Below are 15,817 nucleotides of genomic sequence, written 5' to 3' on the forward strand. Positions count from 1 at the left end.
CTTCAACAGTCCGGGATCACTGCCTGGTCTCCTTCCAAAGCCACACAACCAGAAGCTCTTCCTCCCACCAACCACCAGTCCTTCCACCAGCCCGGATCAGGATCTGGACACTGTGGTTGCTTGACTTGCAGGGGAGGCATCTGACCATCTGGGAAGAAAAGCCTTAACTCACATCTGCCAGCTCTGCATCTTGCGTATTTTCAGATAAAACAAGTTCTGGCTTTCTGCCAGGTTGCCACTTACAGAGGGAAGGAAGCAGCTTTCCCAAAACGCTAGCGAAATCTCTCTATATCCTCCATGATCCCCTCGCCCTTGATGCCTACACAAGATTGCAAGGTGAGGTCCCCACTGCTCCGTGCAATAAATGCCTAACAGCAAAGTCCTGGAGCACCTCCGCGGTTCAGGCACTCACACAGGCCAGATGAACACTTCTCTGCTGGGTTGGCATAAACCCTACTGATGCATGCAAGAGCCTAGAGAAAGAAGAGGCAATATAAAGCAAGGAAACAGCTAAATACCCCTAACAAAGGGAACTTATTATTCTAGGGAGGTATTTCCAAGGATGCTGGGAAGCACATCCAGGGGACAAGGAGCCATGGAAATGATCAAAAAAACAATGTATGCACAGAAAAGCCAGAAGAGAGAAAGCCACCGACACAGAGCAAGCATCAGCAACATGGCCATAGGAAACACCAAAGATGACAGCTTTTAAATGAGCTTTCTTGAGTCCTGCTGTGTTCAGCAACACAGGCCTTTGTAAATTCTGTATGAACACATAGGACTGCAAAGTCACCCTTAACAATTCCTCATCTTAAGTGGAACAAATGACAGAAACCCTCCCTCCCCAACCTTTTTATTAGATTCTGGGGTCAAGGGAGGCCACAAGAATAATTACAGCCTTAGCAAGGAAATAATACCATGCAGTAAAAAAAACATCATTTGAATCAGGATGGAAGCAACAATGTTTTTCTGGTAGCAGAATTATATATTTGGCTTTCTCCCTACAAATGCAAACAGTGTTCCTGTATTCCTCCCATGTTGCCCAACCCTCCTTCCAGCAGCTGCACTTTTTCTTTTTCCGCCTAAGCTCCAGTAGAAGTTCCCTGGTCAGCCAGGCCAGCCTTCTGCCCCACCTGCCTGACTTCCAAAATTTTGGAAGTGCTTGATCTTGTGCTTTTAGGAGGCAGTGCTTAAAGATTGACCAGCACTGAGGGACGCCAATGCCTTCAAAAGCAGTTTCCCAGGGGACCTTGCTGACTAGTTCCCTGAGCAGCCTGAAGTCTGCTTTCCCCATATCCAGGGCTGAAGTTTTGGTGGCAGTTTCCTTTCTGTCACCAACAATTTTAAACTCAACCACTTCATGGTCACTATGGCTGAGACAGCTTCCAATTGCCACAACCCCCACAAGACCCTCTCTGTTCTCCAGCAACAGATCTAGGAGGGCACCTTTCCGAGTTGGCTCCCTTAGCACCTGCACCAAGAAGTTATCATCTAGGTGCTTTAGGAACCTCTTGGACTTCCTCGTGTCGGACGTGTGGTGATCCCAGTTGACGTCTGGTAACTTGAAGTCCCCCATAAGGACAAGGGGAGTTGATCTCGAGGCATATCTTAGTTCCTCAAAGAATAATTCATCGGCGTTGTCATCCTGGCCAGGTGGCCTGTAATAGACTCCCACAACAACATCCCCTTTATTTGTTCGTCCCGTAATCCTTACCCAGAGGCTCTCAACTTTGCCATCACCAACTTGAAGTTCCACACAGCCCAGCCCATGCTCCACATACATCGCCACCCCCCCACCTCGCCTGTCCCTCCTGAAGAGCCTGTAACCATCTATTGCGACACACCAGCCACAGGACTCATCCCACTAGGTTTCGCTTATGCCAATGATGTCGTAGCTGCGGGACAGGGCCAAGACTTCTAGCTCATCCATTTTATTCCTCATACTGCATGAGTTTGTGTAGAAGCACTTCAAATGTGCCTCCCTACATGCAGCACCTTGTGGAGCTGACCGAAGGACCTCACTAGCACACAGTCCCTCTGATTCCCGTGCGCCATCCCTTAGCTTATCACCGGTGGGCCTGGTTTTATCCCTTTCCCCCTTCAACTCCAGTTTGAAGCCCTATCTATCAGCCCCGCTAACTCCTGAGCAAAAATCCTTTTCCCACTCTGAGAGAGGCACATCCCATCTGGTGCCAGCAGGCCTGGTGTCGCGTAGACCTTCCCATGATCAACAAACCCAAAGTTCTGCCAGTAGCACCAGTCACGAAGCCACGCATTAATGTGACAAGTCTGCTTGTCAACAATGATCCCTCCTATCGGAAGGACAGAGGCAAACACAACCTGTGCCCTTGAACCTTTAACTAGCCACCCCAAAGCCCTAAAGTCCCTTTTGATCGCTCTCGGACTTCTCCTTGCTACTTCATCATTACCAGCCCGAAAAACCAGTAGCGGGTAGTAGTCGGTGGGCCGTCCCAGGCGAGTGACTTTCCTAGCAATGTCTCTCACCCGAGCCCCAGGGAGGCAACAGACTTCCCTGTGGGTTGGGTCTGGTTAGCATATTGGGTCCTCTGTCCCTTTCAGAAGGGTGCCCCCCATGACAATAACCCTTCTTTCTTTCTTGACAGAAGATGTAGCAATGCGGGGGGTAGGTTGCCTTGCCTTAGGCATCCTCTCCAGCTGGGACAGGCTTTTGTCTACATCGTTGTTTTCACTGTCATGTTCTAGAGCTTCATAGCTGTTATATCAGGGTAGATGGGAAGGTGAGGTGGGCACGGACAGGGCTCGCCTACCACCCCAAGCAGAAACCTGCTTCCACTCCCCCCCTTGGCCTAGGTCCCCTCCTACTGCCTGGCGGGATGAGGGAACTTTTGTCTTCTGCGTAGCAGGAGACACCTGTGCTGTGGCAGGCTCGTGAGGCCGTCTCAGGGAGGGCAGAGCGTGCTTCCACCAGTCAATTTCCCTCTCTGACTCCCTCATTCTCCTGAGCCTGCTCACCTCCTCCCGAAGCTCGGCCGCCTGGCTGAGCAGCTCTTCAACCCGCGCCCCCCCCCGCAGCCGTACCCCTCGCTGCTGCTGTCGGGCACCGACGGAAGGCGCTGCCGGCCCCGCCCGCGCCCCGTCAGCCTCCTCAGCCTCCCTCGCGAGGGCTGCCGCTGGGGGGCCTCGGTGCCGAGAAAAAGCGCTGCGGAAGGCGTCTGCCCCGGAGCCGATCGCCCCGGCGAGTAAGCTCTGTAAAAAGAAGCTGCATATACTCAGCTGATCCATTCCCCGTCCCATGGCTGAGTGCGGGGGGAGGAGTGAGAGGCAGCAGAGAGTTAATTTCACAAAAGAACCGAGACACGGCTGAACATTACTGTGTGAAAGGAGAGAACTCTGTGCAGGCACCTGTGTGTCAAAAAGCCTTAGAGAACTGCAGACACAGGCTTAAATGAAAATGATCACAGTGAAACCATACCATGATTAATACTGGTTTGATTCAAAGCTTACCACCTGTGTCGCTACAGCAGCATTTCTGATTGTGTTCTCTGTTTGGAGACTCTAGGTACAACTGGTGTTTTCTGACTTTTCTTCCCTAGTTGCCCTAGGCACTGAATTCCTCAAGGACAAAAGTATTAAGCCCCTCCGCTTAACCCTCACCCAAGAGAAGAGTTTCATTCCATAAAAATCATACATGGTGAAAAAAAGAGAAGGCTGATTCATCTGCAATGCAGCTAACCCTTAATTGCCTACTTGCACTGTCAAGCGCTTTATGTTCGTGGTGCCAACTTGCCATTTGCTATTTTGTCTAATTATACCACTTCCAAAGACAAGACTGCTCTTACAAAGCACTAAAAGAAGGCTAGGAGGCATTATATCAGTCTCCCACATATTTCATATTACATATAATTAGCCTCCACATTCAGAGATGTCTGAGGAATTTACATCTGCTTATGGAAAAGCTGAATCTGGCCCCAAAACCCAACCAGGTTTGCAGGGAAGGCAAATCTTGCTGTCTTTGCTTTCTGCCCTCTGTTGGGAGCATCCAAATGAAAATTAGAAAAGGAACAAGATCTATTGGCAGGACTGAGAAGTACATGTATTCAAACTATCCAACATTATTAAACATATGAATAAAACCATTCAAGACAGAATTAAATTCCCCACAAGGCAGAAAGGCTATTCATAGCTGACCAGGGAAAATGTGCACTGTGATTCAAGAATTGTACAGCTTCAAATTGTCTCATTAGAGATGTTTAGATAATGGAGTCCCCTGAGATCTTGTATTCTGCTCAGCCACTGTATGATAGCCAAAGAAAAACTCAGCACACAAAGGATTAAGAAATGCTTTTTCTTCGTAAGTACAAGAGAAAAGGGAAAATGCCTGAAGGTGAGAATGGCTTGCCCTTGCCTTTACAGCCTGTGAGCAGTCAGTATGGGTGTTGATATTCAAAACTAAGTCTCATAAAAAGCAGAAAGTATGATTAAGCCACCAAAAGGCTGGAGAGCACCCAGGCTTCAATTACCATCATATCAGATTTTTAAACGTTGATGAGAGCAAGTGTCAAAACATAAAGCACTGCCTGCAGTAACAGCACACTTCAGAGACCGTCTCTATTCATGAGGTTGATCAGTGCCCAGCAAACCAACTACAAGAGGGAATTATGACATTTAATGAATTAAAAAAAAAAAGTACCATAAATTTACATGGATCCCAAACAGCACAAGAAAGTCTGGGGAGTCCTGTGAAAACGTGATACAAGAGCAGACAGAATAAGAATCTGAGAACAGGATCACTTGGATTAAGTGTAATCCAAATCCTTTCATTTGAGGAACAAGATCTGCCAGATACTTTTTTAACAAATGCTCTCCCAATTCCATTAGCATTTGCATTCAGCTATATCTAGAAAAATATAACCAGATTCAAGTCCAGCTTGCTCTGGACAACTCAGGAACTATTTTGACTTGTAATGGGTCAGCAAAGCCAACAAAGCTCATGGCTACTCTGATGAGCACAGGTTTTAGTACAGTGCCCTTCCCCCTCTTGTAAAGATGATTTATTTTTCCCCTGGGAAGTGCTGATACAAGTACTCACAGATAAAATGTGGGAAGGGATCCTGCACTCTTCTTTAGCACCTTTGTACAGTTTTCTTTTACAGTGTACTATTCCCTGCATGGAGGAGTGTAAGGAGCATTTTGTTGCTAACAAACTCCAGTTCTGAGCTCCTCACCTCGTGCACTACAAGCACCCCAACTAAACTGCCCTTTGTAACCATGATAGCAAAGTCACTTCCTAACAGGGCATGCCGTAACAAAGTTCCCCCAAATCTCCTGTTAAGGAGTTTTGATGGCACAATTGTTTTGGTCATATGTTTTCATACTCTGACATACAAGTCCCTGGTGTCATCCTAATATTGTGAAGAGCTGGGGGAGGCCTCAACTCAGCCCCTGGAGTGAGTAGTCACATGTTATGAAGTAAACAAAAAGCATGAGGAGATCCATGTCCAGAGTACAGAGCCTTCTACCAGCCCTCTAAAAAAAGCCTTTACTGGCTTAAATTCAACACATCTACGTTTTCTGTTGATTTAACCCTTTTTTTCCCTCCTTTCATTAGACTGCAGATAAACCTCCATCACACCTGCTTCTTCCTCTGGTACTGATAAGAAACCTTCCAGGATTCAGTTCCTCTCATGCAAATTTCTCTGGATATGAAATAATTGTACCCCCACAACTGCCTTTTTAGATTATTATAAAGCAGGATTATGTCATTCTACTCATTCAGGTACTGGTGATCCCTGATCCAGGATGTCCTCCTTCCCTATATGGCCAAGATCCAGTAATTTGCCAGTGTTCAGGGAACCCTTTCTCTCCTGCTAGAAAACTATCTGTTTCTTTTCGTTTCTGCTGAGCCTTTAGGAAGAGCTGATGACTTAAACTTTAAACTTCTGATTAATGTTACTTCTTTCGATGTAAGGTAAAAACATGGAAAAAATAATAAGTCAACAATAAAGGATGGGTCTATCAATTATTTAAACACTATTCACACATGAAAGATTCAAAGAGACATGGTATATTTTTCTGCGCCCACAAAATAACCCATTATGAAAGATGCAGAACTGTAAATCAAGTCTCTACCAGCTCCATGAATTGATTTAATTTGTGGGTTTTTGTGGTGTGGGTTTTTGTGGTTTGTTTGTATGTTTTTTGAGTCACTTGAAGTTATGGCCACGTTTTACCAAAAAAAACGCTGCCACAGGTTAATAGTAACAGGAGGTTATCAAAGGCTGAATTGTATATTCTAAGCATCTGTTCACATGAGGTTTTATGCTTACACCTCTTATACCCACAGAGAGATGTGAGCGTGCTTCGTTTATATAATGCAGCACATGTATAGGACTGTGACCAAATCTAGGTCAGAAAGGAGCAGCTTACTCAGATGATTGTCAGTTCCATTACATCACATACAGCTCCCAGGGGAACTGCAGAAGCATCCAATATTAAACCTGCAAGTATTGACCAGGGCCGCGATTGCTTACCTGTCAATGGCAGACATATGATGGAACAGCTGCAAGCATCAGAAGTTGCCAGACCAGAACCATATTTACGGGGGCTCAGGATCTTTCTGAGATTGAATTGTGAGTAAAAGAGGCTGTAAGGCTGACAGAGGAAGTGAACACCAACAAATCATCAGACAAAAGGATATTAAGGCAGGAGTTCTGAAAGAACCAAAGGATGAAATGGCTCAGACTCAGCTGTGATATATAGCTTCTTGATCAAGGTCACCCCAGAGCTGGAAGCAGTAATGTGGTACCTGGAGAAACCAAGGGAACTGTAGACCAATAAGCCTGATGACTCTCCAAGGAAAATAAATAGAAGCTACTGTAAAGAAATCAGCTTGAGACATATGAGCAAATGTAACCTTTTTTTGGGAAAACATAAATAGCTTCATAAAGGGAAAACAAGATTCAGACCTACTGAAATCCCCTGGAAGAGTCTGTAAGACAGGGGAAGTCAAGCTCCTCTGGTACGGTTGGACTTCCCAAAAGAATCCAGCAAGATTCCCCAGCAGCAGCTTTTAAGGAAACTAAGCAGCCATATAATCAGAGCAAGGGTATCACATAGATAAATAATTGATCAAAACACAGAAAGCAGAGTAGGAAATGATTGTTTTTTTGTGGGAGGGAGATCACTTAAAAACCCAAAGGATTTATGCTGATATCCAGGTCCTTCCAAATTTTCACAGATGTTCCAGAAGGTAAGTGTTCTGTGTGGCAAATAAAGGCTCACGGTGGACAACTGTGGAAGAGCATTGTGAAGCAGACTGACTGGGCTATAAAATTTAGTATTAATAAATTCACTGAGTGCAGGGTACAACCTCCACACTGGTTGAAATCTGCATAAGATGACTTTAAACCCTGGCATATGCCACCTGTGGGAAATCAGGCTGGCAGAAAACCCCAGAGTTGGAGTTGCCACCTTCCCGTGAATGTCATATTCTAGAAGGATGGGTATTGCCGAATACTTGGAACAGCTGGAAACACTGCTTGCATACCCAGATACCACTGGAAATGGAGGGATCTAAACTGCATTTTGGACAACCAGCAATCTCCAGTGCAGTGGCTGGTAATAGATATAGTTCCTTCCTGCCCTTTATCAGCAATTAGTGAACTGAAGAATGACACAGGGAACTGAACTTAGCTGACTAGTTCAAGGTCACGCTCATGCAAGTGATGATAAGCATCAAGAAATCGGTTTTCAAGATATCTGAGTCAGAACATACCTTCTTCTGCCACTCACATGAGTAGAGAACTGCAAGATTAGACTACAGAAAAGAGCTGTTATCAGCCTATCAGTTACACCAGTTTCCATGTTACCTTTCCAAGGGGCAATTCCCCTCTCTGTTACACAGCTGCTGCTTTCACAGTCACATTCCGTATCACGGACCAGAATTTGATCCTGAAATATTCTAACCCATTTGTAGTCTCAATTGCAAACACATGGTGAGCATCTACTTTTTGTTTTAATTAGTTTCTCACTTTTTGGAGATCATTTGTGTGTTCTCAACTTGAAATACTCTGCATATAACTACCTCAGAGATTGGTCCGATATGAAATTTTGTGCTATATTAGATGCAAGTCCTGCAAAGGACTAGGACAAATCCACACAGAGGAGTGTTTTCAGAAATAGAAATTTGCTGAGCAGAGTTCACCAAATGTGTTTGATGTTACCTTCTTATGAAAAACTGATGTTCTTTCCCTATCAGCTCTGTAATTGTAGCAATTAAAGCAACAGACATGCAAGATTTCAGGAACAAAGCTATGTTTGAGTACTTGTATTAAATTGCATCAACCTTATCGCACTAGGGATTGACTGCGTGTTCATGCAATTACAGGCTCCACTGCAAAGCACGCACATAATGAGACACAGTAAAGAATGTCTTTAACTTTGGCCTTTCCCAGCTTTTGGTTCTTCTGCTTTGCTGGGACAGACTCCTATCATACTTCTAAAAAGTTCAGAAGCAACTTTTGTTGTTATTTAGGTGCAAGCTAGGTGTAAGAGGGCGTGCCTTACCTCTAAAACTTGGTATGAGTTAATCAAGTGAAAGCTGATCAACAGACTTTTCAAAGGGAAACTTTACTGCATTAACATTTTCAGTGGGTTCCAAATATGTGATTTACGAGGAGCAGTTTGCTAAGGTAAATTATCCTGAATTGACTACTTTAAGATGTCTGGCTCTTCCAATTCAGGATAGTCTATGACTGTCTAGTATCTGTCCCCCTGTTGTGCTACCATTTGCATACACTTGAGAATCATGCCAGAGAAGAAATATAGGTCAGGGGCATTTCAGCATAAATGTATTTCACAGGACAGAGGTAACAAAGAAGATTATATTACGTTTACAGACAAAGTACATTAATTTGGCTGGAATTATTGAGTTATTAGCTGCGCTGCCAAACAAGCATATACTAAATTGAAAACAAGCAAATAACAACAACAACAAAAAAGGCACCCAAATCACTGTAGTTCATGTAAATTTATAGTAGGCCTGAAGAAACTGGGAAAAGGGTAGCTTAAAAGGATATTAGGAAATAATTTCTTGGACTTTTGTGAAATATTTACCTTGGTTTTTGAAGCCTTATTTTTTCCTCTCCCTGTGGGAAATTGCTCAGAGTTAATGCATCAAATAAAATAAATATATTAACTGAGTTCAACAACAGACCTTAAATTCAGATATCTATAATACGCAAAAAGGTTTAAACTCCATTAATCTTGGCTCCTACATATTTGGACGCGTGGTTTCTCTGTATTTTCCTTGCAATCCCAAACAATGTGTGCCCCCCTCAGTCAGTATGCCTAGACTTAGCCCTGCACTTTTCCCAGCTTGCTGTGGTCTCTGACTTGCAGATCGCTCATTTTATAATCAACATTCCCACAAGTTCTGTGGTGTATTAGAGGTAAATCATGCAATGGAATAGAACAGAGAAGGGAATGGACCTGCTATACCCAGAGAGAATATTAAAACTAAAATTAATTATATTTCAACCACATTGGTAACCAGTGCTGGTGTAATTAAAATAAGGTTGATTTTGCACATTAAAAAACGTGTTCTTTATTTTCATTGCAGGAAGCTGTCTACTCTGAACATTAATAATGACTTTCAGCTACCAACCTGGCTGGAAACCAATATACAGCCAACCTTCACATGCACTGAGCACTTGGCTCTTTTCTTTTTTTTTTTTTTTTTTTTTTTTTTAAAACTACAGCTACTTGCGGTACTTGTGCTAACCAGCAAATAGCAAGGCAGAAGACAAGAAGGCAGACAGGAGATTATCATGAGGATCAGGATCGCTAAACCAAGTAAGTCTTGGATTCTGGGAATGTATTAGAAGTTGTAGCAGTTACACAGGTCATTACCTGCCTGAATGCATTGCTTGGACAATGCTCCTTTGTCAGAAAATACTTAAGAAATACACTGAACAGTGCCAAAAGTTCTTTAAGAGTGGGAGTAGTCAGAGAAAACAACGAATTTTCATTTTATATACTTGTGAGACAACCAGATTCTATGTTGCTTAGACACACACATCTGCCTAGGCAAAGAGAACAAGCAGGTCTGATTGTGTAAGTTCTGCTGTTCAGGTACCCAGGACAAATGGCAAATTTATTAAAATAAAAGTTAAGTTCAGGCTGATTTTGAAGCATTCAAAAATGAGCACCCAAAAAGATGTTATGCCATAATTTAAGACAAAGTTGTAGACATTTACAGCTTCACTGAGCAGTTACATCTCATCCAGAAGGAGCAAGAGGCTCTTCTCCCACGCCTGTCTTCAGTATGTCATTTCAACCACTAAAACACCGATCTGCCTTCTATCAATTTTCATAACAAAAAGGTCCAAGCAAGCCTAATCATTGCTATGGGCTTCACAGAATATGTCATAGAATCAAGCTTGAGTGCTGTAGCTAACTCTTAAGGGTACAATGATAAAGTGCCCCATAGCCAGTAGCCTCTCCCCAAGATTTAGCTGCCGCTGCCTGCAGTGCCTTCTACACACTCCTCGCACCCACGGCCCAGCCAACTGCCCCTGCCTTTCAACATGTGACCGCTGCGCTTCTCCCATCTTCACCACCTCTCCCTTTCCTGCCACTCTGAAAACATGCCCTTCTGCCTCTTCCTCCACATGTTCAGCACAACCTTGGCTGTCATCCCAGTCCTGCAACAGAGATGGAGGCACCCACAGCTGCCATGGGACTCTGTACAGCTGGAGCTGCCCATCTCCAACACCCTGCGGAGGAAAGCTGCTGAAGTGCCTGGAGACTCTGAGCACGCAGCTCAGAGAGGGAGAGCCTCTCACGAGCCTATCCCCTCAGACCCACACTGCGTCCCAGCTGTGGGGCTGGGAGCCACAGGCTCTGCAGGCACCACAGCTGCTCTTCCTGGAAGACTTCGTAGACAAACTTAGAGTCACAGAATGTCCCAAGTTGGAACGGACCCACAAGGATCATCGAGTCCAACTCCTGGCACCACAGAGGACCACCCAAAAATCAGATCTTGTGTCTGAGAGTGTTGTCCAACACTTCTTGAACTCCGTCAGACTCGGTGCCATGCCCACTGCCCTGGGGAGCCTGTCCCAGTGCCCGACCACCCTCTGGCTGCAGAACCTTTCCCTAACACCCAGACTGACCCTCCCCTGTCCCAGCCCCAGGCCGTTCCCTCGGGTCCTGTCGCTGTCCCCAGAGAGCAGAGCTCAGCACCTGCCTCTCTGCTCCCCTCGTGAGGGAGCTGCAGGCCGCCATGAGGCCTCCCCTCAGCCTGCTCTGCTCTGGGCTGAACAAACCAAGGGACCTCTGCCACTCGTCACCTGTCTTCCACTCTAGACCCTGCACCATCTTTAACAAGATGGCAAATACTACAGCTATGAAATGATCCACTGTTCTCAAAGGCAATGAAATGTCTGCTTGTCATAACAGTTTGATTTGTACAAGAGTGAAAGAAATCAGGTACTGATGCATATGGATAATTAATTTTTCATACACCTTAGTTGAAGCCTCAAACAAATCGAACAACGAGGACAAATAATTATATTCCAAAATACCGACTGGGACTGCATAATGAGATTAATATGAATTTCAGTTGTGCTAGACACTGAAAATCAATGTTTCTTAACTGTATTTCACAAATCCCTCTTCAAAATATCCCACCCCAGGCTTGCTGTAAAGCATTGGTCAAAGCGCAAGCACAATAATGCAATCTAAACAGACAATCTCACCCTATCACATACTCCCTATCATAGAATCATAGAATATCCCGAGTTGGAAGGGACCCACAAGGATCATCGAGTACAACTCCTGGTACCACACAGGTCCACCAAAAAAATCAGACCATATAACTAAGAGCACAGTCTAAACACCTCTTAAACGCTGACAGACTCGGTGCCGTGATTATGTCCCTGGGGAGCCTGTTCCAGTGTGCAACAACACTCTCAGTGAAGAACCTTTTCACAGAATCACAGAATCATCTAGGTTGGAAGAGACCTCCAAGATCACCCAGTCCAACCTCTGACCTAACACTAACAGGTCCCCCACTAAACCATATCACTAAGGGCTACATCTAACGTCTTTTAAAGACCTCCAGGGATGGTGACTCAACCACTTCCCTGAGCAGCCCATTCCAATGCCTAACAACCCTTTCAGTAAAGAAGTTCTTCCTAACATCCAACCTAAACCTTCCCTGGCGCAACTTCAGCCCATTCCCCCTCGTCCTGTCACCAGGCACGTGGGAGAACAGACCAACCCCCACCTCGCTACAGCCTCCTTTAAGGTACCTGTAGAGAGCGATAAGGTCGCCCCTGAGCCTCCTCTTCCCCAGGCTTAACAACCCCAGCTCCCTCAGCCGCTCCTCGTAAGACTTGTTCTCCAGACCCCTCACCAGCTTCGTTGCCCTTCTCTGGACTCGCTCGAGCACGTCCATGTCCTTCCTGTAGCGAGGGGCCCAAAACTGAACACAGTACTCAAGGTGCGGCCTCACCAGAGCCGAGTACAGGGGCACAATCACTTCCCTAGTCCTGCTGGCCACACTGCTTCTTATACAGGCCAGGATGCTGTTGGCCTTCTTGGCCACCTGAGCACACTGCTGGCTCATATTCAGCCGACTATCAACCAGTACTCCCAGGTCCTTCTCTGCCAGGCAGCTTTCCAACCACTCATCTCCCAGCCTGTAGCTCTGCTTGGGGTTGTTGTGCCCCAAGTGCAGGACCCGGCACTTGGCCTTGTTGAACCTCATACAGTTGGCCTCAGCCCATCGGTCCAGCCTATCCATATTCTCCTGCAGGTTCTCCTTTCCTTATATCCAGCCTGAAACTCCTGTCGCAGCTTGACACCATTCCCTCAGGTCTCATCACTGGTCACTAAAGAGAGCAGTGCAAGATTTGAAACTCTCTTCTTGCCTTACACTACAGCCTGCAAACACAGAGTGGCAGCACGGAAGCGAGAAGGAGCATGGAAGCAGTCTCCTCGCAGTGCAGGCCCAGGCAGCTTGCCCGCAGCAGGCCTGGCCCAGCCACCTCCACCTGCCCCATGGCTGCCGCTGCCTCAGAAGGTGCTGCTCAGTCAGTCCTAAACCCAGAAAGTCTGAACGGGATCAAAACCCCTTTGACATATCTGCCTAGGCCTGATGAATGCCATTTCATCTCATTTCCATAAGATTAGTATCTTGCTCTGTAAATGACTTTTCAACACAAAAAAAACAGTTTCGACCAACAACGTGTAGTGCTGCAGATAACTAACATGAAAAATGCCATGCAATGCAGGCACTAAATAAAAAAAAATAATCGTTTTTTCCACTCAGATGCTTTCTAATATTGCTTATGCTTTTTTTTTTTTTGTGAGATATGGTGTTCATAATAAATAATTTAAAGACTTAATGTTCACCAGGTCCTTTGTCATTGGCAGTTTTTGAATTGCCAAATGAAAATATTTTGGGTTTTGGTGTTCTGTATAAAGATCATATATTTGTCAACAATTTTATAACTCTAGCACTACCTACCCCGTGAATATCATCAGCATCAGATCCTCTTCAAAAGCCTACTATATATTAAAAACCAAACTAAACAAAACAAAAAACCGCCAACCTGATGATTCTCTTTTTCTCTTTATTATAGCAGCACTATTCGTGCTGCTATCGTTAAGGGTCTGTCAGTGCTTTTATTAGAAACCACTACTCCAGGGGTTTATAACTCAGCAGAAAAATTCACTCCAGAATGAAACTTGTCACGCAAGGGAGCTCTTATTTAAGTCCAAATGTCAGAAAACTGTATTTATACATTTTTGAAGTTATTTTAAAGCACTTTCAACTGTTCAGGCAATTGGACTATATCACTGACTGATAACTTGAGCTCTAGCATCGCAAAAGGAGCTTGCTGAGCATGACATTCAGAAATCACTTCCTGAAGTTTGTAGCTACCCCGCATGCAACCGCAAGGCCAGACTCTGTACGAGGTCCATTTTTATGGCATGCCTTAATACAGGCAGTATATTACCAGCAGTACTTAAATCTCTTGCCACCTTCAGTTTGTCTAATCAGAGCTAAAACAAAGCCTTCATATCATTTGGGTTGTACCAAAGATGACCATTCAACACGACTTCACGTTGCTGAGAATTTCAGAGTCTCTTAGGGAACTCAGCATTAAGGTCCTACTGCATTTCAGCGCATGCCCCTGCAGATGCCAAACTTTTTTGATCCTCTGTAACCCCTAGCCTAAGCTATCCAAATAAATATTGTCAGTGTTACAGAAACTGTGACTAGATCTTACCTGACCTTGAGAAATTCCATTGTTGCTTTAATTTTAACTAAGTGCAACAAATAAGAAGCTATATATATATTTTGGAACAATAGTAAAATCAGTAGTAACTGTGTCACCTGGGACAGCCTGTGGAATGAAAACTTCTGTAACTGGGTGGCCAACCTCTGATCTGTAACGTACATGCAGCTTTCAAGCTGTGTAAATAACAATTCTCTCAGTGGTATACTCCACAGCTCTGTCTTCTTCCTTGATGTGGCTCTGGTGTACCACATCCTGTGATGAGGAGGGAACATGATGCTTGGCTGAGGTCCAGCACTCAATCTGGAGTACATACAACGCTCCCAGCATCAGCTAAACCCCCAAACCACTTGCACCTCCTCTGCAGCCCCTGCTGCCTAGCAGTCTGCAAAGGATGATGGAGCAAGGAATCACTGCAGGCAAAAGAGACTGCAGCGCTGCGAATGTGCAAGTCATTGCCCACAGTGCAGAGAGCAGATCTGACTCCCAGGCCAAGTCTTGAAACTGCTATACCCTGCTAAAGCTAACACTAACGCTGGCGTGCTTGGAGCTCAATGATGTCAGGGTAACAAAGAAAGAGGGTAAAAGAACAGGAAATACAGCAGGAAGAGAGACAGGGATTGACTGGGGATTTGTGAGTGTAGAGATACAGAAGCAAAGGCAGTTTTCAGAAAACAAGGAGTAAAGAAAGATCTCTAAGTAAAAAAACAGGAAAATCAGGATGGCCCCCTTGCTTGGGAAAATTTAGGGGTGGGTTAAGGGGGAGACTCCTTACTGTACTGCAGTTTTGGAACGTGGCTTCTCTATTACTGAAGTTTGGTCATCCTGTATTGTATAGGACAGACTGTAGACAGAAAGTTAAGACGTCACTGGACAGAACAGTCACATAAGAAAAAGAATGACAGGGAATTAAATACTCACGCAAATCCTGAGCAACAGTCAGAGAGGCATGTAACTTTCACAAACAAAAGCTTAATAGCTCTGTAACTCTACTGAGAAATTTCAATATTAAAACTGCAAGTTACACCCCCCTAACCTTCACTCTGAAGACAGGGGGCTGCAGTTGACAAAATCTTTAGACAGCTCCCATTTTGTGTAATGACATCTATTGGATAAGCTCACACTGCACACTAAGCTCTGTATTATCCCTACTGTGCTTTATGCAAGTGAATCACTCCAGCTGGACTTCTAGAACACAGGCTGAAAATATGGAACAACCATGCCAGTTCAACTGAGGTCAGTTTTTGGAGGGTAATAGGACAGAATCAGGGGAAAATCTGCTTTTTAAAATACGCCTGATTTTAAAACGTGGCTGATGATATTCGTTTATACAAATCCTCCAGAAAAGCTTTTTGCTCTTTTCAAGAACATCAGTTAATACAGTTGCACCACCTGTGACAATTAATTCTCTTTATTGCTCATTGGACTAAAATCTGATCATTTTCAGTGGAAGGAAACTTTTAGCAAATGATCCTGCAATTCCTGATTTGTGTTTGACCAAGATTGTTTCTTATGTGGCTGTAATC

The sequence above is a fragment of the Anser cygnoides genome, chromosome 9 (assembly GCF_040182565.1).
Source record: "Anser cygnoides isolate HZ-2024a breed goose chromosome 9, Taihu_goose_T2T_genome, whole genome shotgun sequence".
NCBI classification, from domain to species: Eukaryota; Metazoa; Chordata; class Aves; order Anseriformes; family Anatidae; genus Anser; species Anser cygnoides.